Source organism: Caretta caretta, chromosome 18 (assembly GCF_965140235.1).
Source record: "Caretta caretta isolate rCarCar2 chromosome 18, rCarCar1.hap1, whole genome shotgun sequence".
Classification (NCBI taxonomy): Eukaryota; Metazoa; Chordata; order Testudines; family Cheloniidae; genus Caretta; species Caretta caretta.
The window spans coordinates 18317284-18343689 of NC_134223.1; the positions used below are offsets into that span (position 1 = coordinate 18317284).

Sequence of the window (26406 nt, forward strand, 5' to 3'; positions counted from 1 at the left end):
CTATTTAAAGCTATCTACAATTTTCACCTACACCTTTTAGTTTTAAAGCACTATTTATTATTTGTATGCCAGTGCATCTATAGGCATCAGCTGAGATCACAGCCCCTCTGTGCTAGGTGCTGAAGGCACCTTCCCTACTCCGGAGAGGTTACAATCTAAACAGACCGGACAGACACAGCCAGGAATATTATCCCAATTTTTCCAAATGGAGACCAGAGGCGCAGCGAGATTAAGTGACTTGACCAAGGTCACCCAGAAAGTCTGTGGCACAGCTCACCTGAGACCCAGTCCACTGCCTTAACCACAAGACAATCTTACCACCCAGGCAGACATACTTAATACACTTAAGTCCATACTTCCTTGTGGGTAAGAGATGGAGAGAAACATGCTGATCTTGTATGATATTACAGAAGAAATTAGACAGAAAGGAAGAGAAGGCAAGACAATCCTAGAGAGTTCAATGTTATTAAAATGCATCTAGTTTGTTTCCTATGAGAAAGCTATTTGGATAATGCCTGTGTTCTTTGAAAGGCTCTCAACAAAAGGAATTTATCAGCTTTTCCTCTTTCCTCTCATTCTGGGGCTTGAATCAAGTATTTCTAAATGTTGCATTATCTCTAAACATCACTGGTGGTGGAGGAGTAGATTTCCCATTGGGGGGCTGGTTGTAGCTCCAATATAAAATGTTTATTGGTCAATCTTGCTTGTTTTTTGTTTAAACCATCAACCCATTTTCCCAGCCTGATTTCTAGGCCAATCCGCAGTGCACGTGCACCTCAGTTTTAATTACCCCCTCAGAGAACTGCCTGGATTTAAGAGAGGTTTTGGAGCTGATGTTAGAGATCAGCTGGGTTAATGCCCGTCTCCACAGAGCAAATGGACAGATTGCATTTGACCCTGGGATGGGAGAGGATGAATCATGGGAGGAAACGCTTCCCCCCCACGTCTCCCGCTGTGCAATTGGTTTTAAATGGATCATTTATACTTCGGGTCTAATTTTGGTGTGCTTACAAAGCTAAGGGTGGTGTTTAACAACTCCCCAATGCAAGCTTGGATTCTGAGAGCCATACTGACAGATTACAAAAGATATTTTCCCCTTGTGATAAATCTTTTTTCCCCTTCATGCTTGAAATGAGTCATCACTTAGCCACAATAACATCTAGTGTGGGGTTAGAGCTAGGAAATTGACTAGGTAAAAAAAGACAAGTGTGTGGTTCTTGTGTTTATTCCTTCTCTGAGCCAGATTATACAATCCTTATTCCGCCCTTTGAAGTCACTGGGAGTTTTGTCCATGAGTCAGAACTGAGTAAGGACCAGGGAATCTGACCCAGTGTTTTTCAGATTGCATCAGTTTTTCAAGGCAAATTATTATTTTGATGGGACTCTGCCTGGAACCAGACAGCTGGGATCCGACTGCCTCTTTTGTCATCTTCTTCAGTAACAATTTCACCATTAGGAATTAGTTGACAATTTTCATAGCGCTCAAGAAAGAATAGAATCCAATGTGCTTTCCCCTAAATGCACAGGCCAGCTCTTGCTGTGGAGCAGGAAATGTGAGCAGATCTGACTCAAAGACACGTGTATGTCTAGTATTTGTGTTTATATTTTTCCCTTGGCTTTTGTAATGCTTCAGGGAGCCGTTCGCAGGGCTGAAATAATGTGGTCTTCTCATCATCTTCTAATGTGGTCATCTCGTTTCAGTTCCTGTATGGGTGGAAATGCCATAGGAATAGTCGTCCATGTAATTTCAGCCCCATAAATTGCCCTGAGGGAGGGAAAAAGCCCATGAAAAATAATCACCAGTGCCAGGATATTTGGGTTTATTCAGATTTAACTGAACTGCCCTTTCCCCCATAACTCCCACAGTTTTGTGCAGAAGCCCAGTGCCAAGTCCTACAGGCTCCCCTCATCTGAGATAATCACAATGCAGCTTTCAGCCTGTTTGGCTTTGCAGTGTTTTCTGGCTCACACTGCCTTGTACAAAACTGTCTGTCATAGAGGAAGCTGTAATATCACATGCGGCGGTGGTGAGAGAGAACACATGAAAGGAAGGTACAGCTGCTAAACTTCACACCAGAACCGAATCCAAATGGAGACGGAGCAGATGCTTCAAGCCAGCCACAAAAGCATCATCAAACAGAATGAAAAATGAAGTCAAAAGAGACCCAGGCTCATGAGAAGTATATCAAACCACCTTTGCAACCTTGTTGACTATTTAAATTAGGGTAGCACTCTCACAATCGAGGTCGGAGCCCATTGTGCTAGGTGCTGGTACAAACAGAGCAAAAGACAGACCCTGCATCAAAGAGTTCACAAACTCAACAGACAAGATAGACAAAGAGTGGGAAGGGAAAGGAAAAGTGGCTTGCCCAAGGTCACCCAGCAGATCAGTGGCAAAACCAGGAATAGAACCCAGGAGTCCAGTGGCCCAGTCCAGTGCCCTACCTATTGCACCTCAGCTTAGTTGCCAGCCCATCACAATAGCCCTCATGTGCACTCTGAGCCAGCGCACCCATTGCTCACAAGCACTCATCGACTCTGCCAACTGCTCTCTACATTCATAATAGGTCATTCCGTTAGCACCTAGCACAGCACTGTTAGGACAGCAATGGTGCCTGCCTCATCACACAACCAGTTTCCCTTCTCCAAGGCTCAGTGCGTCAAGTGGAGCTGGGATTGTTACTTCCTTCAGCTCCTTATTATGAATTAGTGGTTCAAGTCCCTGCCTTCTTGGCCACTTCTTCCCCCCCGCCCCCAGTAGAAACCTCTTCCCCTTTGCTCCTCAAAATCCCCAGCAGGTTTTCCCTCACATCAGTCCTTTCTGTCACTGCTCCCTTCTCAACAGGAAGTCAGCATGACAGATATTTGCCCCCATATCAATATCCCAGAGCTTGAGTCTCTATCATCCTGCACACTGGGCAGCCATTGAGTGACACCAGAGCAAAGCAGTTGCTAAATGCTAATCGGGTCAGAATGGTATCATTTTACAACCACTGTGCATGGGTATAGATAACTGCACAAGATGCATAGAGAAAACAGAGTCGGGCCCAAAGTCTTTAGTATTTTTAGGCATGCTACTACATGAATACATATCTGTGCCTATTTTCTCCCTCCTCTGCCACAAAATTTACTCTGCACTCCCTGCAACTCTTGGCAAGAACAACATGAAAACTAGAAGTGAACGCAAACTGCTGAGCATACCTGCAATTCCAGCCGATACAGTCTCTTTGGCTCTTTCCCTTCTCCACAGGCATGCAGGACACCTCAGAGCAAAGGTGAAGATGCTTATCAGCTCAGGCCCTGTACCCCAACACAAGCAATGAAACAAAGCGCCAAAGCCAGATGATTGACTCATAGAAAGTTCCTCTTCCCCTTTCACTGCTGACCTGGTTTGTTTCTTACAAGAAGCTGAAATCCCGGGGAGCCAGCTCCCTGAGCTACTGTTATCTGGCAGGAATCACCAAAGCATGTTTTCCAGTCATTGTCATGGGTCATGACCTATAGCTGCTGTTGAAGGTCTGAGGCTTTCTTCCTTCTTTTACCTTTCCCACAGCAGCCTTGATTGCAAATTGAAAAATCCTGTAGCAAAGTACTCCCCTCTCGGGGGCTGAGTGTCTGTCGCCTCCGTGAGCTGGCGCAATGTAAGAATTCCACAGTTGTTGGTTAACTGTCTATCTCAATTACATCAGCGATTAGAGAAATGTTGAGCGGTTCAGGCTGCAGGGCAGGGAACAGGTGACCTACTGTTCCTTTTGCTAAACATATGCCTGGAGTGCTAATTGCACAGGCCATGTGTGCAGTGAGCCATGGTGTCGTTTCTGGGCCTCAGCAACCCAAGACCCATGTGAAAAGTAAAATGCCTCAAATAAGCAATCAGATGTGAGTGGGAAAAGCTGATTGGAGTTTAGCATCAAGCTGCCCCTTTGGTTAGTCTGTCCCAAGCATGAGATCAGGTGGGGAGCATTTATGCTCCATCTACGGCAGTGGTTTTCAAACTTTTTTTCTGGGGACCCAGTTGAAGAAAATTGTTGATGTCTGTGACCCAACAGAGCTGGGGATGAGGGGTTTGGGGTGTGGGAGGGGCTCGGGGTGGGGCAGAGGGTTGGAGTGTGGGGGTGAGGGCTGTGGGGTGGGGCTGAGAATGAGGGTTGAGGGTATGGGAGGGGGCTCTGGGCTGGGACAGGGGGTTGGGGTGCAGGAGGGGGTCAGGGCTCTGGGTGCAGGCTCCAGGATGGGACCGGGAATGAGGGGTTTGGGGTGTAGGAAGGGGTTCCAGGTTGGGGAGGGGCTCAGGGCTGGGGTAGGGGATTGGGGTGCGGACTTACCTCCAGAGGCTCCCGGTCAGCGGCGCAGCCAGGGTGCTATGGCAGGCTTCCGCCTGTCCTGGCACCATGGACTGTGCTGTGCCCCAGAAGCAGCCAGCAACAGGTCTGACTCCTAGGTGGAGGCGTGCAAGCAGCTTCGCACAACTCTCACCTGCAGGCACCGCCTCCCCAGCTCCCATTGGCCAGTTTCCAGTTTCTGGACAATGGGAGTGCAGAGCCAGTGCTCAGGAGCCCCGTGGCCATGCTGCCTAGAAGCCGGACCCACTGCTGGCGACTTCTGGGGCGCAGCGCAGGGTCAGAACAGGTAGGCACTAGCCTGCCTTAGCTGGGTAGCACTGCCGACGGGACTCTTAACATCCCGGTCGGCGGTGCTGACCAGAGCAAGGCGACCCAGTGCCTTACATGCCAAGACCCATGGTTTGAAAAACACTGATCTACACTATGGACAGACGCAAGAGAAGTGTAACTGAGGCTTGAAGCCCTAAATCTGCCTTCATTATAGATAACATGTTTTAATGCGTCCGCCATCCGCACAATGCTTTCCCCTGCCCGACTATGTTAATCTGCCCAAAGCCTACTTGCATCTATGTGTTGGCTGGAAAACGTGGGCCTCAGCTACATCTACCAAGCATAGGCAGCATGTAAGGGAGGCTAAGCACCCTTTAAACCTCACACTGCCGGGGGCGGGGGGCAGTGGTGGATTTGGGACCCCCTGAAAAATCTCCCCCAGCCACAGCCCCGGGCCATGGCAGGGGCATCGTGCTTTTCCAGTGGAGGCGGAGCCTCAGGGGGAGAGAGGTGAATGGGGTGGGGCCATGGGCGGGGCCGCAGGTGGAAGAGGCAGAGTAGGGGGGATGCTCCAGGCTCAGAGCTCCAGCCAGTGCAGAGAGCAGAGGCTGAGAGCTTGACCCCGGGCTGGCCCCGACTGAGCTCTCAGTCCTCCCCTGCTCCAGCCAGGGCCACTGGGGGAGGAGGTGAGAGCAGCGAGTGGGGGCATGGCCTGTATTTTTCACATGGTGCAGTACTCTGAGATTTTCCACCCACTCATAGACCTGGGAGCTAGGAGCCCTGACTAAGCCAGTTGTACATACACAGCCGGGCCAGCCTAAAAACCTCCTTAGAGCGCACACCTGGTCTGACAATCATGTCCTAACTATTTCTGTGTGGGCACAAATGTCTGTGTAGAGTCACTCTGGTTACAAACCTGGGACCTGATCTGAGGAACCACTTAAGCACATTCTTAACTTTAAGCATGTGAGTAGTTCCATCACCTTCAAATGGCAATACTCTCTCAGGCTTAAGTGCTTTCCTGGGTGAGGGCCTTGATGATAATCTATAGAGTATACAGACAACGTGCGTGAGGCGATATCTTATTTTGGACTAACTTCTGTTGGTGAGAGAGACCACCAGAAATTGATCCAATAAAAGATATTACCTCATCCACCAGGTCTCTCTAATATCCTGGGACCAACATGGCTATAACAACACTGCGTAGAGACTAGGCAGGTCTTTAATGCAGTTCAGCACCACCCTGGAGACCCAAGGATAGTGTCCAGACACACTCATGTATGTCAGTCTGATAAGGACCTAACCACACAGGCTGTACGCGTCAAGGGAGACAGGGTGTAGTAAGTGGATGTGCCGGGGATACTGCTTATCTGACTGAGAACAAATGAAAATTCATCCCAACAAAGGACTCAGTGCTGTCGAGATAAGAGCAAGCGCAGCCTTTTAGGCTGGACACTAACAGTTGAGGCCCTCTGGAATATACTCAGGCAGCCTAAAATAAAAATTCTGCATGGACTATTAAGAGATTACATGGCTTGATTTTGAGGCGCAATCTAACTACTAGTGCACTAAAAAAATCCCACCATCTCTGCACTAACTTTTCACAAGATGCTTAAATAAATTGATACATAAATTTAGGCTTGGGGGAGGCAAAACACCTGCAAGCAGGGGAGGGTTACAAATTCAGTTGTAAACAGACATGTTTGCCTGAAGTTCAAACACAACAGTTTTATGCCAGTGCATGGGTGACCCAGGAGATGAAAGTGACTTGTATTAGCTGGGCTGGAATACAGCTGCTCTGACATTTTTTGACAGAATACATGAACAAAATTTGGTAAAATTTGGTAAATTTGGGGGCGGGGGGGAGTCTAAACAAATTGTTTCAACTTTCTTGTTTTGTTTCGATAAGGTACAAACATTCCAATTCATTTCATTTAGATGTTTATATTATAGTAAAATATTAATGTTAACATTATATTTTGTTATATATTTAATATGTTTTATTTAATACTTATTTTATTTAATACAAATATTTATTGAATATTTCATTATAATATAAATGTCTAATAAATAAAGAACGCCCTTCTTTCAAAACAAGAAGACCCATTCAAAATAACACTGATACCCAGTGCCTACAGGAACAGAGCCTGATCTCACGGCACCAGTACAAACCGAATGGGCCTCCTTCTTCTCGAACACCCACTGGCTTTGTACTAGTGGGACTCACGAGCATTACTCCTGATTCACAGTGGCGTCAGAGGAGAATCATGTCTCAGGTTCATGAAGTTCACTGGGGTTTCAGTAAGATGTGGCTCACGTCTGTGTGGGTCCAGCTGGGCCTCCCTTTCATTTTGGTGGTGAGCACTTTGCTGCGCTACTCTCCAAGAGGGCCCATTGTGTGTTACATTAAGTCAACCATCCCTCCCATTTTACAGATGGGGAAACAGCAATAGATGGGAAAATTCTGCTCTCATTTACACCAGTTAAATCCCAGCTGCTCCTGATTTGCACCAGCATAGCTGAGAACAGAATTTGGACCTCAGACAGGTTAAAAAATGCACAGATCCATGCACAGATCACTAGGGCTATGCTCTCTCCCCACCAAGGAATAAGGCAGATTGTTATTTAAAATCCCAGATCTAGGACGCCATTTGAAATGAATAGAAGCACCAGTAACGCCTGTCATAGTGGCAAAGCAAGGGAGCAAAGAGCAGCTAGCAGAGGTGTGAGGCACACAGAATGCCAGCTGTCTGCATATCACAAACCCTTTTGCACTCTGTTTATCACCAGCCTTTGGAGCATTGGGCAAGACACAACCGCCACGACCGGGAGGGGTACTCACCCCATCAGTTTCCTGGGCACTGGTGGACCTTGGCATTTCCTGCCTTCTACTCCCTATAAGCAGGGACAAGCCCTTGTAAAAACAAAATGCAATGGATGCTGGGAGCACCTGGCTGGTGAGCATGTGTAGAGCAGGAAAAGGTTTGTTCTGCCTCTTTTTCTCTTTGCTGGGTAGCCAGGGATATGCTTTACAATGGGCAGGAAGCCAGCTGCCCTGGGAAAGCATGTGACCTCAGAGATCCAGCCCTAGGCCACGGGTAAATCTAGATTTAGGGCTAGATTGTCCCTAGTCCTTGCAAGGATAAGCACCACTGGTACCTCCAGGGCTGGAATCAATCACTGTCCCTGTGGCCAGGGACTGCTATCTCCTAAAGTCCTGTGGGTGCCCATCACTCTCGAGGGAGTGGCGGAGGAGCAGTGGGCGCAGTAGATTGAAAGAGGCAGGGGCGTTCGCACTACCATGCAGCCAAGGAAGAGGGGAGCACCGCTCCTCAGGTCAGAGACGAGAGGGAGCTGCACCCTTTCCATTAAGCCTGGGAGAGGCCATGGGGCTGAGGCACCTTGGACTGAGATGCAATGGCCTGGGGAGCTGTGCTAACCAGTAGAGAGGGCAGTCCATGCACTTCTCCCCTGTGCCCCAGGGTGGGTTGGCTCCGTATTGTTCCCCACCAGCTCTATGCTGCAGTCTGGCCCTTAACCTGTGCTGTGCTCAGGGCATGGCCTGCACAGGCAGAGACGTGGGCTGGTCTGATAAAGGGGGCAGCTGATAGAGAGGGCCTCTAGTTCTGGCAAAGGGACTGTCTACATGGCTGGTATCATGGCAGTTGCCAGAGCTGAAAATAGCCCTCAGCACACAAAGGCCCTGGCACCGGTTCTCCGAGCGCTCCCGCTGTCTGAGGTGCAGCTGCTCCAGCTTCCAGGCTGCACTGCAGCCATGACATCCAGCAGGTGCACGTTCCATCAGTGGCAGTGTGTGCATTTACCAAGGAAATGGCTGATCTCACATGGTGCTGGGCACCTGGGAGCAGGAACAAGCCCTTAAGTTGAAAGTCTCCCGAGTTCCCTCCATGCTCCCTGCAGTTACGGCTCCATGCAAAGATAGCTTTGGTTATCTGCAGGGAGTTTCTGGTGGGGAGGGTTCAGAGCTCACCTCTGTACCTCGGGCCTAGCCCCATAGGGGTATTCTGAATGTGGGTGAGATGCTGGCTCATGTAGAATGAGGGAACTGAAATATGGCTCAGGAATTGCAGGCTCAACACCACTCTCTGGGGAGTGCAACATCACAGTGCTGTTTGTGGGTTCATGGACATTCCACTCCCCTGCCCTGATTGAGAGTAAAGGGGTAAGGGAGGTGGGTGGGAGAAGGGCTAGTCCCTCTCTTACTTTCACCAGTGAAAAGAGTGGATGAGAAAGTGTCTGCAGCATGTGCAGGCATTCGGGAAGAAGCAAGGCAGGTCTGCCTGGTAGGAAGGAGCTTTGCTACTTGTGAGTCAGTACATTCTAGGCATCTCTCCCCCTCTCCAGGCAAGACCACTGAGAGGTGAGGAGTCATTTGAATTAATTACTGGTCTAATTTCTCTATGGAGGCCTCAGACACTGTCAATCCTTTTCCTTGGCTTCCCCTTTCACTCTGGCAGGTTGGTTCCTTTGCAGCAGTTGTTCCTTGCCAGCGCTTGCTGCTTTAGTGATTCAGAGATTTCCTCTACTCTACTCTCACGACTCTCTCTCCCTCCTTCTGCAGAGCAGCCTAGGGGTGTTAATAGCACATTCTGCTATGGGGCTGCCCTACTGAGCCCATAGCCAAGGCCTGCTAGGGCATCGATGCCTTGCTCATCACCATGCTGTGGTCAAGCAACAAGGTTGTACCTGGTTTTCCTGAGTAAAGGAACCTGCTGGGTTTGTGGCATCAGGTTCAGAGCCAGAGCAAGGGAGATGGGAGTCTCTCCATCCAGCTACGCTGTGACCTTCATCACTCTAGAATCTGAACACTGTATACCTTTGAGATGGGTTTGCATTATCACCCCTCTTTTACAGTCAGTGAACTAAGGCACAGAGAGATTACAGGACCAGCCCAAGGTCACACAGCAAGCCTGTGGCGGAGATGCAAGTAGAACCCAGATCTTCTGAGCCCCAGTCCAAGGACCCTCCCCTCAAGACCACCCCTTCTCTCTAAGCTCCTGGGAGCTCTATTCCCAGCTTCTAGCTCACTATTGGGTATGTCACTGAACCTCTCTGTGCCTCAGCTTACCCATTCATTAGGTGCATAACAAACTATTTCCTTTCCAAGCACTGAGAATGATGGCTGACAGGGCCTGCTAAGGCACTGACTGCCATGATATTGTTGCTGTACTCAGTTTTTTAGCTGGTGGCTATGGGGGCACCCTATGACAGTCTGATGCAGAAGCACAGCAGAATTCCCCTCACCCTGCTTAATAATGATTCCAAATAGATCTAGCAACACCTACAAGTGTCAGGGAAACGAACCGTCTCAAATGGCTTTAAGCCCAGCTAATGAGCTGAAAACGGTTCAACAGCAATTGAGTGAAATGCTCTCATCTAGCGCTAGTCCTGCACGGGTAGGTGCGGCAGATAGCACACTTCACGCCAAACACCCTCCAGTCCTTTCGACTGGATCCCCAGCTAGCACATGCTCGCTCACCTGCTGGTAACCATATGTTTCACTTGTTCAAAAACCTCTCTCCAGTTCTTCCGCGAAGAAAGGGAAGAAGATGCTGATTACTTCTCTAGGTCCCACCCAGAAAGCCTCTGCAGGAGCAGACAGGGTCTGAACTAACACCCATGATTTCAGTGGGCTTTGGATCAGGCCCATGGTCACTAGCAGTATGGCTGGCATGTGTGCTCATAGCTTATGCACGTGTGTGGCTACCAGTCGTGAGGCTTTCTAAGAGCTAGGAGCTCTCTCCCTGCCCAGCTCCTCCTCCTCTGAATTTACAGACTGATTTTGAGAAAAACCTCCTGGTCAAAAAGGTGGTGCCAGCCTCATTTTGTTTCGCCAATGTTTGTTCCAGGCTTTGTTTGCAACCCACACAACCTTTGCTTTACTGGGAGGTGCACAGATTTCCCAACTTATTTGCACGTCTATAGGAGGATATGAGAACTCACATTTTATAAAGCCCCTACAACAGGACTGCCAACCCCAAATGTTCAAAAATCATGAGATTGGCTTTAAAATAATGATGCTTTTTGAGCCTTTATTGTGCACTGGGGTCACATTTTGAAGCTTTCTCAACAGCCACAAGGGCTAGAAACTTCCTTTTTCTTTAAGGATGAAGGCTGATATCATCACATCTCCACTTGACTCCAGGAGCTAGGGCTTTAAGGAAAACAATAACTGTCATGAGACTAGCAGCACTGACTCCCGGCAGCAGCCCCAGACGCTGAATATAGATGCCTTTAATTTGGAGAGGTCCTGAGCTTGCGATACCTTTGGTCTGACATGCTGAGGTGCTGGATCCCCACAGGCTAGTGCTAGCTGAGATCCATGGGAGATGGAGGGGCTCAGCACTTCCTGACAATCAGGCTCAAGGTTTTTCAAGTTGGACACACCCAAATTAGTCCCCACTTTTGAAAATTTCAGTCGACATGCCTTTCTTTTTCCAAGCCCCAGGGCTAAGAGGAAGCAGTTGTCCCTTCCTTTCCATCACCTGACAGCCTCTCTGTGCTTGGGTACAAATTGCACTAAAGAACTGCGTCCGTTACCTAGTGAAATATAGAACATCAGCCTCTTTCATTTCCCCAGCACTGAGACGCTTGCATTTGCTGTTTTACATATTCAGGCTACATGGGGTTCAGTTATCAGGGGGGTTGTTTCCCACAGCTGTTGTGAACAAACCTTAAAATTCAAAGCAAAACCTCTGTGGTTTCTCATGCTTTCCAATGAAACAATCGCTATTCCCTCAGCATCTGCCCCGCCTGCAAGGTATTCCCCTTAAACAGGGCTAATGCTCATCAGAAATGTTTGTAAAACCTGGTGAACCTATCTGATTGAACTAGGCCACAATTTGAGTTCATATCAAAACCATGTAACTTTCTTCTGTGAGACTTGGGGCTTTAAATGCTATGGCAGCTTTACCTAACTCTTCATGGAATGGGCCAAACTCTGTTCTCATGGCCTGAGTCAAGGCCTACTGAAGGTTCTGGAAAGGCTCCCATATAGTTCAGGGTGCTGCAGATGAAGCCCTAAGTGAGTTATTTGGAAAGCTACCTGTTTTCTTGCCTAGGATACAGCAGGAAAGTGTTTTGTGAGGAGGGCTTTCTGAGGGCAACTATCTTCCCCCAGAGTGGAGGCTGAATGGTGCAGAGATGGGACTGGGACAATTTTCTATTAGGCTTCTGGAGCAGCCATCTAGCAGAGCTTAAAGCTGCTCCTTCCCGTCAAACAAGAGCAGAGTTTGCAGCTCTCAAGTGGACGCTGGCATCTGACCCAACTCCGGCTGTTTTTTTTTTTTTTAAACTAGGTCTGGTGTAATCACTGAGGTCACAGCATTAGCACAGGAGTGTAACTGTCACCATGGAAACTGGCATCTGCTTGATGTCTTGTTTTGAAGGAGCTGAAAAGCAGCTTGTGCTCAGGGGGAGAGACCTCCCGCGAGCGTGCGGTTCCCATCATTAGAGCGTTTACCTCTCCAGTGTCTCAATTACATGTCCTGCTTTCCAGCCTTGCCCTATTATCGGAGCACCGTACTCTCTAAACACATCAGCTGGTCTTGTTTCCCAGAATCACTCAGACCCATTTATTACCCCCCTTCTTTGTTATTGGTTTAAGATCACACCAGAGATGGGCCCAAGCCAAGTCCCCTGAATCCAACCTGCCACTCTTGGGATCCAAAGACGGGAATGTCCATCTCTAATTTATATTAATAAATCAAACAACCCCCTATCTATGAAGGGAATCGTAAGAGGAGGTCAGCAAACAGCTGCCCTCTAGCATCCCTGCAGCAATTATAGTCAAGGTAATAAATTAAAAGTCATTCGAGAGGACACAGGGTTACAACAGCTTTGAAATGTTCTGACAACTACACGGCAAAGCGGATTCCTTCAGTCCTACTCTGCATCAACACTCCTCCTCTGCCCCATTTGTTCATTCTCTCATCAGATACCAACGGCTAGATCTTGCAAAGGGATCTGCCCATCATCTCCCTACACCTACCTGGAACCCCATGTGAATGCAGGGGGTTGAGCTCAGGCCAATTAATTTGTAGGAACTAAACTGTCAGATGTTTTGGGGCAGGAACTGTTTTTATTAGGTGTGTGTACAGCACCTAACACAATGGGGCTCTGCTCCCAGAGTACAGCCTGTAGGCGCTACAATAAAAATAACAAACAATATCATCATCATCATCATCATCATAATGGCAAGATGCTACTTTCCTATTGGATTGTTAATTATATTTAATATCCTGAATCGCATTTGAAGTGATTTTACTCTTTGTCACTGTGGATAGTGATTGGATGTCTTCCCTATTTAACCCCAGTTTTCTTTGAAAGGCATCTTCTTGGCTGGGACTATAGAGAGAAGCCTAACTATATAGTAGATGTGTGCATAAAATTCACAAGGACACGTGAAATAACATAGCATTCATGCTTTTTGCATTGCAAATCCCAAAGGTGGTTCTGCTTTCACAGCAGAGTCATTGCATTTGGGTTATTTTCTGAATGAAGGCTCCTTTTTGAGCTTTGTCTCAAAACCAGGCTAAAATTCTACATGGTTTTCAATGTTAAAATAGCTCTTCACTCACTATTTGTGGAAAAATAAAAATCATCCGAGGACAAAACTTTCATAATACATAACTTCATCTATCGATACACACACATAGCCCCATCTTACATATGTGTGTGTGTGTGTGTGTGCCATTTATATGGCTACACACATGTCTATATCTATATACCCACACATACCCCTTAGATGGGAATATATATGAAGTTACATATTATGGAAGTTTCATTCACCAGTGATTTTACTTTTATATACAAATCACACATACACTGCCAGCTAAGGTGAGCATATACATACATACTATAATGCACTATATAGGGTATTTATGTTACATTATAGATTATATAGATGACTGATGGTTTGCATTTCAACTTGCAGTGAATGGATGGCTGTTCCCTTTCATTTTAAATGTTCTTCAGCAAAAACAACAAGATCAGAACTACTTCCCTCAATCAGAGGCAGTGTCTGAGTATGGAATCACCTATGATTACACCCACCTGAGCACCTGCCCACCCATCACAAATTTAAAATAAACGCCTTGTAAACAATCCAGCTAAAGTCTGTTCGGCAGCATTATCACATTCCCAAAAGGTGAAGAAGGCATGAAGAGTGAAATGGGGGAAAAAGGAAGAGATAGATTTATTGGGATTTCCTTTCACACTCACTAGGAGAAAGTTTTGCTGTTACATCATTTAGCACCACAGCAAAAGACATGTTCCGGTTTACAGTGCTAGCTTAAGTACACCAGGAGTGCAAGCAAAAGTAGCAAAATACCACCAGAAAGGCATCCTGGTCCAGTTTGGAGCAAGAAGCACCCAAAATCTTACTGAAAACCTGCTCGCATGCGAGTTCTAGCCCAATTTCCCAGCCATCTCTCTATAAACATCACAAGATAAACAATGCGATCTGCTCCAGTGCTTCAGATAAACAGTTTGCAGGACAAATCCCAGCATTCTCAGCAGCATTGTGGGAATGTGCTTTCTCCTCTAGAATAAGACAGGGAAATCAAAACAGGAGTTACTAGATATGGCAGAGGAGCAGCAGCAGTGACTTTAAAATGGTCACTTTAGGGCTACAGTAGCTTAGCTCCGCCAGATTTAAAAGGTCAGGCTCAGAAAGGCATGCTTGGCAAAAAGAAGGTATCCAGATACTGGGAACAGTTCTGGGCCCAAAGCAGTCACAGAATTATATATAACACCCCTAAATAACAGGGCTAGTCCAGGGCATACAGGATGGTTTGCTGAGTCAGGCACTGGATGCAGACTCAGGTAATCTGAGCTCAAATCTTGATTTCACCAGGAGATAATGGGTAAATTACTTAATCTATCTACCCTGTGCTGCTATTTGTACAATGGAGATATTAGTTTGCTATCTGCCAGAGGTGTTGCCTGGGTAAGATGCGCAGGTAATTTGGTGAGGAGGGTAACATAAGTACCTAGATAAAACAGTAGTAGAAGAACATAGTCCTGCTGAAAGATTGAAGTCCTATGTCATTTTGCTGGTGCCCAGATACCAAAGCGATAGGCACATGTGAAAGAGAAAGGAGGCACAAGATAAAGATGCCCAAGAGGCTCATACACACAGTATTTAAAGGCTGGGACTTAGGGGCAGGTTGTCAGATATTTGTCCTGCATTTTGGGGGGCCCCCTGTCATTGCCACTGCATGGTTTGTTTCATGGTAAAACCGCTCCTGGTCCCAGACCTTTCTATCTGCCATTATTCTGTAACATCCATTTTCCCAGGTATCAGCCAGAGATGGATTGAAATTACAAGCTTTCTGGGGCAGGGACTGTCTCACTTGTTACTCATTTGTACAGCAGCTACCACAGTGTAGGGATCCTTGGTCAGAGTTCCTAGGCCCTCCTCTAATATGAATAAACAATAGCACTAATAACACTGAGCTGAACCATCCTGAACTCTGGGAGCGTGCAGAAAATGTGGCCTAGATCCAAATCATCTCCCTTTCTCTGGCAATGAGAGCCCACCTACTGAGGTTTTGGGGTTAGGGAATCACTCTTCGTTTGACTCCTCTGCAGTATTTCCTTATATCAGAACCAGGGCTGATGGTGATCTCATTTCCACCAGCACAGATCAGGAATAGGTCCACCCCAGGGGATGGCTCATCTTACCTTTTTCACTTTCCAAGATAGTGGCTTTTTCTGGGATCAATTATTTCCTGGAACAGAAATACTTCCTTTAAAAAAAAACCCACTGACATAACATTTTCAAATGCTGTGATGAGACAATTAAGGTTTATTGTCTTGTAATGTTTAAAGTGTAAATGAGCTGCTAACTTTCCTGGGCACTACATTCCTTCAGCTCTTCTTTTTTGGGGGATGGGGGAGATGTATCTGGCAAAATAAGCAACAGTGGCTATTAGCATCAAGTGGATGAGGGACGTGCGCACGTCACCTGCGGAGTCTCCAAGGAGTCTCTAAGGTGCCACAAGTACTCCTTTTCTTTTAGACGAAGTTCTGTTATTATTCCTGCACAGAGCCAAAGCAAAACCACTAGCCATGGCTGAGCTAGTGGGAGGAGAGACCATGTTTGAGTGCAATGTTGGGGGGCTCCCCCCTCCCTCGTTTGGGCTCTACTATTGTAACAGAGTCCTGGTGCTGGCTGGGTCTGCGTGTGGCACGTTCACAGACAGTCCCTAAAGGGTGTAGCTCCTTCTGGGGGGAAGGAGCCCTGACGTAGCAAGTGACCCTGGGAGGAAAGTGGAGGGAGGGAAGTCAGCAGCACCAACAGCAGGAGGGGAGCTGCTTCTGTCCCCCTCTTACAGCGATAAACACATGTCCTGTTGTCACTGAGCTCCTGCCTGGGTCATCATTCCAGGGACTCTGACGGCTTGTGCTAACCCCCAGAAAGAAGACGGCGAGGTCACTCAACACCGTACTCTGCCCATCCTGGCCCATTTCCATCTCCAGATCACAATGTGCTTTCCACACTCTGATGAAACCTGTCAGCACCCCTGGGAGGGCATGGTAAGTATTATTATCCGCACTTACAAAGAGGACAGTGGAGATATTTTTGCCTTGCCTACACTACCAATATACAGTGATTCAGAATGGGTGCAGCTGAAGTGGCGCTAAACATGATTTGGCTGCAAGAGTAGACAAGGACAAATCATTCTAAGCATCTGTCATAAATATAAAGGGAAGGGTAACCACCTTTCTGTATACAAATCCTTACTGGCCAGAGGCAACATCCTCTTACCTGTAAAGGGTTAAGAAGCTCAGCTAACCTGGCTGGCACCTGACCCAAAGGACCAATAAGGGGACAAGATACTGTCAAATCTTGGGCGTGGGAGGCTTTTATTTTGTGCTCTTTGTTTACGTGTTGTTCTCTCTTGGGACTGAGAGAGGCCAGACAGAAATCCATCTTCTCCAACCCATCCTAATCCAAGTCTCCAATATTGCAACCAGTATAGGTAAACCAGGCAAGGTGGATTAGTTTATCTTTTGTTTTATGTGAATTTTCCCTGTGTTAAGAGGGAGGTTTATTCCTGTTTTTTTTCTCTCCTGCTGGTAATAGCTCAACTTACCTGATCACTCTTGTTACAGTGTGTATGGTAACACCCATTGTTTCATGTTCTTTGTGTATATAAAATCTCCCCACTGTATTTTCCACTGCATGCATCCGATGAAGTGAGCTGTAGCTCCAGAAAGCTTATGCTCAAATAAATTTGTTAGTCTCTAAGGTGCCACAAGTCCTCCTTTTCTTATTCCTGTTTTCTGTAACTTTAAGGTTTTGCTCAGAGGGGGATCCTCTGTGTTTTGGATCTGAATACCCTGTAAAGTATTTTCCATCCTGATTTTACAGAGATGATTTTTACCTTTCTTTTTGTTTCTCTTCAGCTTCGAATCTGGCCAGCTCTAGTTTATTAGCTGCTTCACTGGTAGTCATTTTCCTGCTTTCTTGTGCTTAACTCTAGCTATACCCAAGAGTCAGGGGAAAAAAAAAAAAAAAACTTGTGAATTTCCCTGCAGGAGGTTAACTACCCTGCCTTTAGGTAGAGAAAACTCCAGCTCAAAAAAGAAAAATCCCTTTGTAAGAAAACTAACACCGCTGTCTCCAAGCAAATAGATAGAAAACCCTCTAGCTGCTCTCAGCTTAAAAAAAAAAACCTCTACAGGTCTGTGCTTTTGGTTCAAAATGATCTTTGGTTCAAAATGATCCCACCGCTCTGCCACCATATCAGGGTTCCTTCCCCACTCTGAACTCTAGGGTACAGATGTGGGGACCCACATGAAAGACCCCCTAAGCTTATTCTTACCAGTTAAGGTGAAAAACTTCCCCAAGGTAGAAACTTTGCCTTGTCCTTGAACAGTATGCTGCCACCACCAACATTTTAAACAAAGAACAGGGAAGGAGACCACTTGGAGACGTCTTCACCCCCAAAATATCCCCCCAAGCCCTACACACCCCCTTTCCTGGGGAGGCTTGAGAATAATATCCTAACCAATTGGTTACAAAATCATCAAAGACCCAAACCCCTGGATCTTGGAACAATGGAAAAATCAGTCAGGTTCTTAAAAGAAGGATTTTATTTAAAAAAAAAAAAAGGTAAAAATCACCTCTGTAAAATCAGGATGGAAAATACTTTACAGGGTATTCAGATCCAAAACACAGAGGATCCCTCTCTGGGCAAAACCTTAAAGTTACAGAAAACAGGAATAAGAAAAGGAGGACTTGTGGCACCTTAGAGACTAACAAATTTATTTGAGCATAAGCTTTTGTGAGCTCATGTCATCAGATGCATGCAGTGGAAAATACAGTGGGGAGATTTTATATACACAAAGAACATGAAACAATGGGTGTTACCATACACACTGTAACAAGAGTGATCAGGTAAGTTGAGCTATTACCAGCAGGAGAGAAAAAAAACAGGAATAAACCTCCCTCTTAACACAGGGAAAATTCACATAAAACAAAAGATAAACTAATCCGCCTTGCCTGGTTTACCTATACTGGTTGCAATATTGGAGACTTGGATTAGGATGGGTTGGAGAAGATGGATTTCTGTCTGGCCTCTCTCAGTCCCAAGAGAGAACAACACGTAAACAAAGAGCACAAAATAAAAGCCTCCCACCCCCAAGATTTGACAGTATCTTGTCCCCTTATTGGTCCTTTGGGTCAGGTGCCAGCCAGGTTAGCTGAGCTTCTTAACCCTTTACAGGTAAGAGGATGTTGCCTCTGGCCAGGAGGGATTTTATAGCACTGTATACAGAAAGGTGGTTATCCTTCTCTTTATATTTATGACAGCATCATTTCAAAAAATAGTTTGGAGCAGGATCCTCTAGGAAGTCTCTTTGGATACTACCATACAGGGCTAATTTACTTGTTCAGCAAGTAGACACTGCAGTGCTGGGCAATACAGAAAAGCATTTAATAAACAGAATAAAGAGGAAGGACAGGCTTGTTGTTTAGACACCGACTGGGTCTCAGGAGACTTAGCATCAAATGCTGGCTTTGCTGCTTGTCCCTGAGCAAGTCACTCAACCTCTCAATGCCCCAGTTTCCCCATTTTCAAAAGAGGGATAACGATACCGTCTCTCTCCCAGCCTGCGTCTCTCTTGCCTATTTAGGCCCCAGTGTGGCAGATGCTGAGGCTACGTCTACACTTAAAACGCTATTGTGGCACAACTGCAGTGCTTCTGTGTAGAACTGTCAACACCGGGGGTTAGGTCAGCACAGCTCCCTTGCTAAGGGGGGGTGGACTTTTCAGTAGCTATGCCGATGTAACCTTTCCGCACAGGGGCTCGTCTACACTTGAAGTGCCTCAGCACCACAGGTGTCCTGCTGTAACTCTTCAGTGTAGACACCACCCATGCGAATGGGAGGGGTTCTTCCATTGGCATAGGTGATCCACCTCCCTGAGAGGTGGTCGCTAGGTCAACAGAAATTTTTTTTTATTGAACTAGCACTGTCTAGACTGCGAGTTAGGTTGGCTTACCTTCACACCCCTGAGCGACATCGTGAAGCCAACTTAATTTTCTTGTGTAGACCAGGGCTAGACCAGCCCCGACATAACTATGCCAGAAAGTCCCATTCTGTAGACGCAGCCTACACCAACAGAAGGGGTTTTTCTGTCAGTGAAGGAACCCTAGCTCCCTGAATGAGAGCTACCTCAATGGACACATTCTTCTGTTGACATAGCTGCATCTACACTGAGAATTAGGTTGGCATAGCTACACTAGTCAAGGGAGTGTTTTGTCACATCCCTGACTGAGGTAGCCCTGCCAATATAACTTTCAAGTGTAGACTAAGCCTGACACACATGCTTCACTTTAAGCATGTGAGTAGTCTCACTGATGTCAAAGTTAAGTATGTGCATATCTGTTTGCAGGATCAGGGCCTGAAACTGTAAGAACTTGGGGCAGGAGCTATCTCTTACTATATGTTGTACAGCCCCTAGCACAATGAGCCTCTGATCCTGGCTGGTATCTCTAGGCATTACCCTAATAATAACAGATTACACTCAACCATGTGGATTGAAGGGGGAGCTATTCACATCATAACGTTGTTATTTTATTTGATATTACAAGAAAATGTTCATGGAGACTGGCCTTTCCTGTTACAGATCTGCACTTCTGGAGTTCGTCCAATATACCTTTTTATTGATGAGTGCCACATTTACCCGTGTGAGCTAAGCCAATTAATCAGGCACGCCAGCCCTTTCCTCAGCTGTCTGTGACAGCACACGTTGCTATGCAATTGATGGGACCCTTGTAAAGGGTCAGGAGTTAATACATTTCACTGGTTTTCCGTTTGCAACCTATTTCAGGTTTATGAAGAGATATCAGTTTGGTTAATCACTTAAGCTTTACTGTTGAGAATGAGGAAGATTAGGCTCCAGCCAGGGAAAAAGTTAATAATTAAAAAAAAAAAGGCAACACAAAATCCAATAAAGGTGCCATTATTTACATCAGGTGTTTGTCTTAATAACTTAATTTAACAGGTTTACCTTTGTTTTAATTTTCATGAGGTATTTGCAAACACAGCTCTGTTGATTCAATTTGGGATTTTTTTGTGGGGGGGGAGGGAATTACCAGGTGAAAACCATTCTATTACCACAAAGCACTTCTTTACCCTTTGCGAAAGGGGTAAATAAGTTCAAAATGTGTGCAAAGAACACAATTTTTAAAATGCAGTATTTGCCACTGGTCTAGTGAAAGGGAAGGACCAGAAGCTTGTAATAATAATACCTAACTCTTATAGGTTTCAGAATGCTTCACAAAGGAGTTCACTCACATTATCCCCATTTTACAGATGGTAAAAATTGAGGCCCAAGGAGGGAAGTGACCTGTCCAAGGTCACGCAATAGCAGAGCTGGTAAGAGAATGCAGGTCTCTTGAGTCACCACCAGGCTACACAGTACAGTACAGTAGCACTAACCTCAAGTATCAAAATTCTCAAGTCAAGCCTCAAACTTCCCCATGAGAATGGCTTAAAAATCATGAGATTAAAAATAAAATGTTGGTCCTTTTATTTGCCTTCTGGCTTCTCAGCCTTCAGGGTACACTTTGGTCACATTTTTGTTGGCAACCACAAGGTCTAGAAAAAAGAAAAGAGTACTTGTGGCACCTTAGAGACTAACAAACTTATTTGAGCATAGGCTTTCGAGAGCTACAGTTCACTTCATCGGATGCATGCAGTGGAAAATACAGTGGGGAGATTTATATACACAGAGAACATGAAACAATGGGTGTTACCATACACACTGTAACAAGAGTGATCATATAATCATAGAAGATCAGGGTTGGAAGGGACCTCAGGAGGTCATCTAGTCCAAACCCCTGCTCAAAGCAGGACCAATCCCCAACTAAATCATCCCACCCAGGGCTTTGTCAAGCCCAACCTTAAAAACTTGTAAGGAAGGAGATTCCACCACCTCCTTAGGTAACGCATTCCAGTGTTTCACCACCCTCCTAGTGAAAAAGTTCTTCCTAATATCCAACCTAAACCTCCCCCACTGCAACTTGAGACCATTACTCCTTGTTCTGTCATCTGCTACCACTGAGAACAGTCTAGATCCATCCTCTTTGGAACCCCCTTTCAGGTAGTTGAAAGCAGCTATCAAATCCCCCCTCATTCTTCTCTTCCGCAGACTAAACAATCCCAGTTCCCTCAGCCTCTCCTCATAAGTCATGTGTTCCAGTCCCCTAATCATTTTTGTTGCCCTCCCCTGGACGTTTTCCAATTTTTCCACATCCTTGTTGTAGTGTGGGGCCCAAAACTGGACACAGTACTCCAGATGAGGCCTCACCAATGTCGAATAGAGGGGAATGATCACGTCCCTCGATCTGCTGGCAATGCCCCTACTTATACATCCCAAAATGCCATTGGCCTTCTTGGCAACAAGGGCACACTGTTGACTCATATCCAGCTTCTTGTCCACTATAACCCCTTTTCTGGTTAAAAGGTCCTTTTCTGCAGAACTGCTGCCTAGCCATTCAGTCCCTAGTCTGTAGCGGTGCATGGGATTCTTCCGTCCTAAGTGCAAGACTCTGTACTTGTCCTTGTTGAACCTCATCAGATTTCTTTTGGCCCAATCCTCTAATTTGTCTAGGGCCCTCTGTAGCCCTCTGTGATCAGGTAAGGTGAGCTATTACCAGCAGGAGAGGTCTAGAAACTTACTTTTTTAAAACAAAAGGTGAGATTCTCACATAATCATGACTCCAGGAGCTGGGGTTTTAAGCAACGCACCAATTATCATGGACCGAGCAATAAAAGTTGGGTACACTGCTTGAATTTGAGGTGGTGGAGTAGTGTGGGCAGTAGTGGAGGCTGCTACTGTGAAGACACAGTAAATAGTTTTCCACAAAATTAGCAGTTTCTGGACTCAAAATAGTTTTTCAAAGATTATTTTAAAAATGGGACAACTGTGCAATCAATTCAGTGAAGTGTGGTCTAGTGGTCTGAGCAGTGGTCTACGATTTAGTGTTTGTCTTCATGGAGACTCATAAGAAAACTAATCCAAATTAATTTATAAAGTGCATTAGTAAAACCACATTAAACCCCGTTTCAATGTTCTTGTTCAGAATTCAAGTGGCCTTCATTCAATTTAATTCAATTCACTGCCAACTAAATTGAATTCAACAAGCCACTCTTTCATTCTAAGAGCATCTACCACAGGAGTTTTAATGTGATTTAATTGATACACTTTAAATTCAGACCTTCAGTTAATTTGGATTAATTTTCTTGAGGCCAGGTCTACAAGCAAAGTTTAAGACGACCCCGCTATGTTGCACAGGATGTGAAAAATCCACACCCATGAGTGACATAGGTAAACTGACCTAACCCCGGCGCAGACAGCAGTAGGCTGCTGTAGCGTTTCCAGTGTAGACAAGACCTCAGTGTAGACAAATCTTAAAGAGTGCTCTGCACTGTTGTGTGACCTGAGGCAAGTCACTTAGGCAAGATCCTCCATTTGATTTCATGCAGGCACATGGATGCGCGCACATGGAGTCAATTACAGAATCAGGGCCTCTACTAGTGCCTCAGGGAAAAATATTACAGACCTACCCTGCAGGCATGCGGGGAGTGATAATTAGATAATGGAGATGCTGTAAAAATGCTAATGGTTTAGTTATAACTGACTGTTAATAAATGGAGCAGTGTGAAGCTTTCATTATGAAATCTGCTAGCGCTGGAAACTCACCCGAGCTGGGGATCTGTAACTCATCCTGCAGTTTGTCATCCTGTCGCACACACCTATGCCTTTTTACCATCTTCCATGGACTCATGCTTTAAAACTTATTTGCTTTTAACCAAGCTTCACTGTGAATGTTTAGGGTTAATTTGAACTCAAGACTCAGGGATGGAAGGACTCTGAATGGATTAAAACCAAAGAGGTGGTTTGCATGAATCTCTGACAGCTAAACCTACCATGTTTCAGGGTAATTGGAGATTAAGCCCTGAACTGAAGTCTGAGATCCAAACACCCATGCTCACTTGGGGAAAGTTTGCATTTTGATCCAAATGTCATGCCTGGGTGTTTATACTGGGATGAGCTAAAACCCTGGATCCAAACCCCTCTACAGGCTGTGGAAGTTCAGAACTGGACTTTGCTGCTCAGATCTATCTTTAACGTTAATGCCTTGGAAATTTGAACATAAACGCTGATAATTTGCCCCCCAAAATTGCTTTCTTCTGTTTGGCATGCACACACTGGTTTGTTATTGTAGGCTTGTTTATAGTATTATTAATAAGCAGCACTAGATTGCCGTCATTGATATTGTTTTCCTGTAGGAAATTTTCAATGAAAGTGAAATTTTCCATGGACATTTTCAAGTTTTTGGCTAAAACTCAAAAAATAAAATTTTAAGGCCTAGAACAAAGTTTTTTGTCTGAAATATTTTGTTTTTTGCCAAAATATTTTGACCAACCCCCCCCCCCCCACACACACATTTTTTCCCATGGAACACAGATATATTTAATATTGTCAAAATCCAATTTTCTATCAAAAAAGTTTCAACAGAAAATTTCAACCATCCCTACTCATTGACTTTTCTGCTGTCGAAAGTGTTAGTGGTTTTAGTTTGTCTCTAATGTTACAAACAGTTCTAGGGACTCAGCAAAGGGGAATAAAGGAGAAAAAGACATATCAAAATCTGACCTAACTAGTAGTGTCAATGTCTCTTCACATTAGGCTCTTGACATCACTGGAAAGCATTTTTTACTTATGTTTAATAAAAAGCCCTGATAGTTTATGACAGAGCATGGAAAATGGCACTGTGATAAAGGAGTTAACGTTTCTTACCGTGGAGATTTTCTTGCTCTTAAAACGACTGGGAAAGCATCCCTCCCCAATTAGGAAAATATTCAAGACCAGCATTTTGGCTCAATGGACTGAGAGGATAGTTTTTCATCTGGTTGGATTCTGGTGTCACTGGTCCATGTGTAGCTCTTGGGAGACTTGTGGGAGAGTTTGCCCCTCCCTCGGACCCTGTTTGCGCTGGAAGGAAAGAAGCAGGCAGTCAGGCCACAGAAACAGATGATGCAGACAGGTCTCCTGGAGTCACACATGGCTCCATAGGCCCGACTTCGAAGGCAGGCTGACTGGCTGCAGCTGATCAGCCAATATCATGTTACAGCCCAGTCTGAACTACAGAGGAAAGGGGGAAGTGAGGAACTGGTAGGTGCAAACAATGTAGGCAGAAAGACATTTTTTACTCTGCCAGAAAGAGGGAGAGGAGGCTGGAGACCTGTTGGGCACCATATATTTTGCAGCATTTTTTTTTTAGGATTCCAAAATGTATTTTACAGGCTGCCAGAGCTTTGCAAGCTCCCCAGCTACCTACTACAACTTGCCTATACTCGGAAGCAATTAGGAATGGGGCTGATCTCATTAAATATGAGGTAAGAGGGAAGCTGCACCAATGACCTTCGCACAGGTCAGTCCTGCCCTTTGCCTGAGACTGCAAAGGGAAGGTTAACAGGCAGAGGCCTAACGGACACTCACAGGTACTCAATTCTCAGCGCTCTTGGTGGGCGATTGCTGGCCTATAGCAACAAGGCGCTAGGATGCCAGCAACCAACTAATGTTAGAAATTGCAAAGGTTGCATAAAATAAATAGGCCACTCTCTTTAATTTTGTGTCTTATTCTATTCTGAGATCATAGAACACCAGAGATGGAAAAGACCTTTTAGACTATACATGTGAAATTCAGCAAAGCATGGAGGGCCAGATCCTCAGCTGGTGTAAAATGACACAGCTCCACTGACGTCAGTTAAACTGTTCTGATTTACACCAGCTGAGAATTTGCCTGGAGTTGCTCTCAGTAACAGGAGACACATTTCCTTTCTCCTGTCCGAGACAGATGTATTTACACCACATAATTACCCAGCAAGACATGGGCTAGAAGGACTACTTCACCTGATATAGTTACCTATAAAGCTAATTTGCAACTAGGGCCTAGATGAAAATAAATACATAAAAGGACGCATAAGCCATAAACAAAAAGCTTTGAATTTAAGAACAAACCAAAACCAGGCAGACCTAAGAAGATAAATGTCCATGTAACTTCTCTCTCTGACTAGACGCATTGAAAACGACGCATCTAAACAACCATCTCCTGATTCCAAGTTAAAGAGGCATACTACACACACTTTTTCCTAATTGTCCCTCTAAGAAACCCCTAAATATCCGCTGACATTATCATAAATCCTTCCTGCGAGCTAGCATTCCCCAGCTCCTTCCATCTCGTGCTTCCCCCACAAAAATGACAGACTGGTTCTAATCTCCCACCTGCATAAATCTCCTACAGACAACCACAAATATTCCAGCTATGCTGATTTATAGACGCATGAGCAAGACTAAGCCAGAAGATATATCCTGCATGCACGGTGATTGATGGCTTGCTGCAAATCTTTCCATTTAAAACATTGTCACTTGTGCAGTCCCGCGGAGCAAAAAGAGAAAAGGAAGAAAAGAAAATCCACAATAAACAATGCAATTTATAGGAGCTACGGGAAACCCAGGCATTTGTATAATCTAATTTCTTCCAAATTCCCCTGCTCATTATCCCTTCTTTTATCTGAAGCAAACTTAGCTGGGACAGGAGATGTGAGAAAAGCTGCAAGCGTCTTTCCCCTCCCACTTTATCATTTTCTGGTTCTGATCAACTGTAGCATAGTCTTGATTTATGGCCAAAAAAGTTGTATTTTTTACCCAAGGCATTGGTGTGATGCCCCCCGTCTCCATACCTATTGGCTGAACCAGATTAATACATGGATTATCTACTCAACTTTAACAGAAGCAGGCAAACATAAATAGGCCCTAGTCTCCTTCCACGGATCTCAATGGCAATAATCCCATTTTGGGATTCAATGGGCTGAACTCCATGAGCGCTGAGCATGTGCAGCTCCCATTGACTGCGGGGGGAAGTGCACATGCTCATCACTTCAGGATCTGGCCCAATGGTGGCAGGATAAAGACAGGGGTTGTTTGTGCAAAGGGAGGGAGACCTGAGAGTGTTCGGTCCAGGCTCTTCGTCCTGCGTAACGGACCCGTTGAGGCATGAGTGTTTGCAGGAGTTTGAATACATTCAGCTGCTCTGAGCCAGACTGCTCCAAGATTTGTTTCCCTTTAGCGTTTCACACAAGGACATCAGCAGCTTTTCAGCAGGGGCAAATTATGCTATTGTGACAACACATTATTCCTCTTCTGCAGAACGCCAAGAGCTGGAGCCTCAAACAGTTGGGCTGAGA

At 45.6% G+C, this 26406-nt stretch overlaps 1 long non-coding RNA gene across 1 annotated transcript in view; it reads right to left on the reverse strand.

Annotated features, from left to right (window-relative positions):
* Positions 1-24161, reverse strand: part of LOC125624404 (uncharacterized) — a 44321-nt gene extending 20160 nt beyond the window's left edge. Inside the window, exons 1-2 of the long non-coding RNA XR_007353303.1 lie at positions 23957-24161; positions 15321-15367 (exon numbers count right to left, since the gene is read on the reverse strand). This is a non-coding gene — a long non-coding RNA (uncharacterized LOC125624404). The remainder of the gene's footprint in view (positions 1-15320; positions 15368-23956) is intronic.
* Between the last annotated feature and the right edge of the window lie 2245 nt (positions 24162-26406).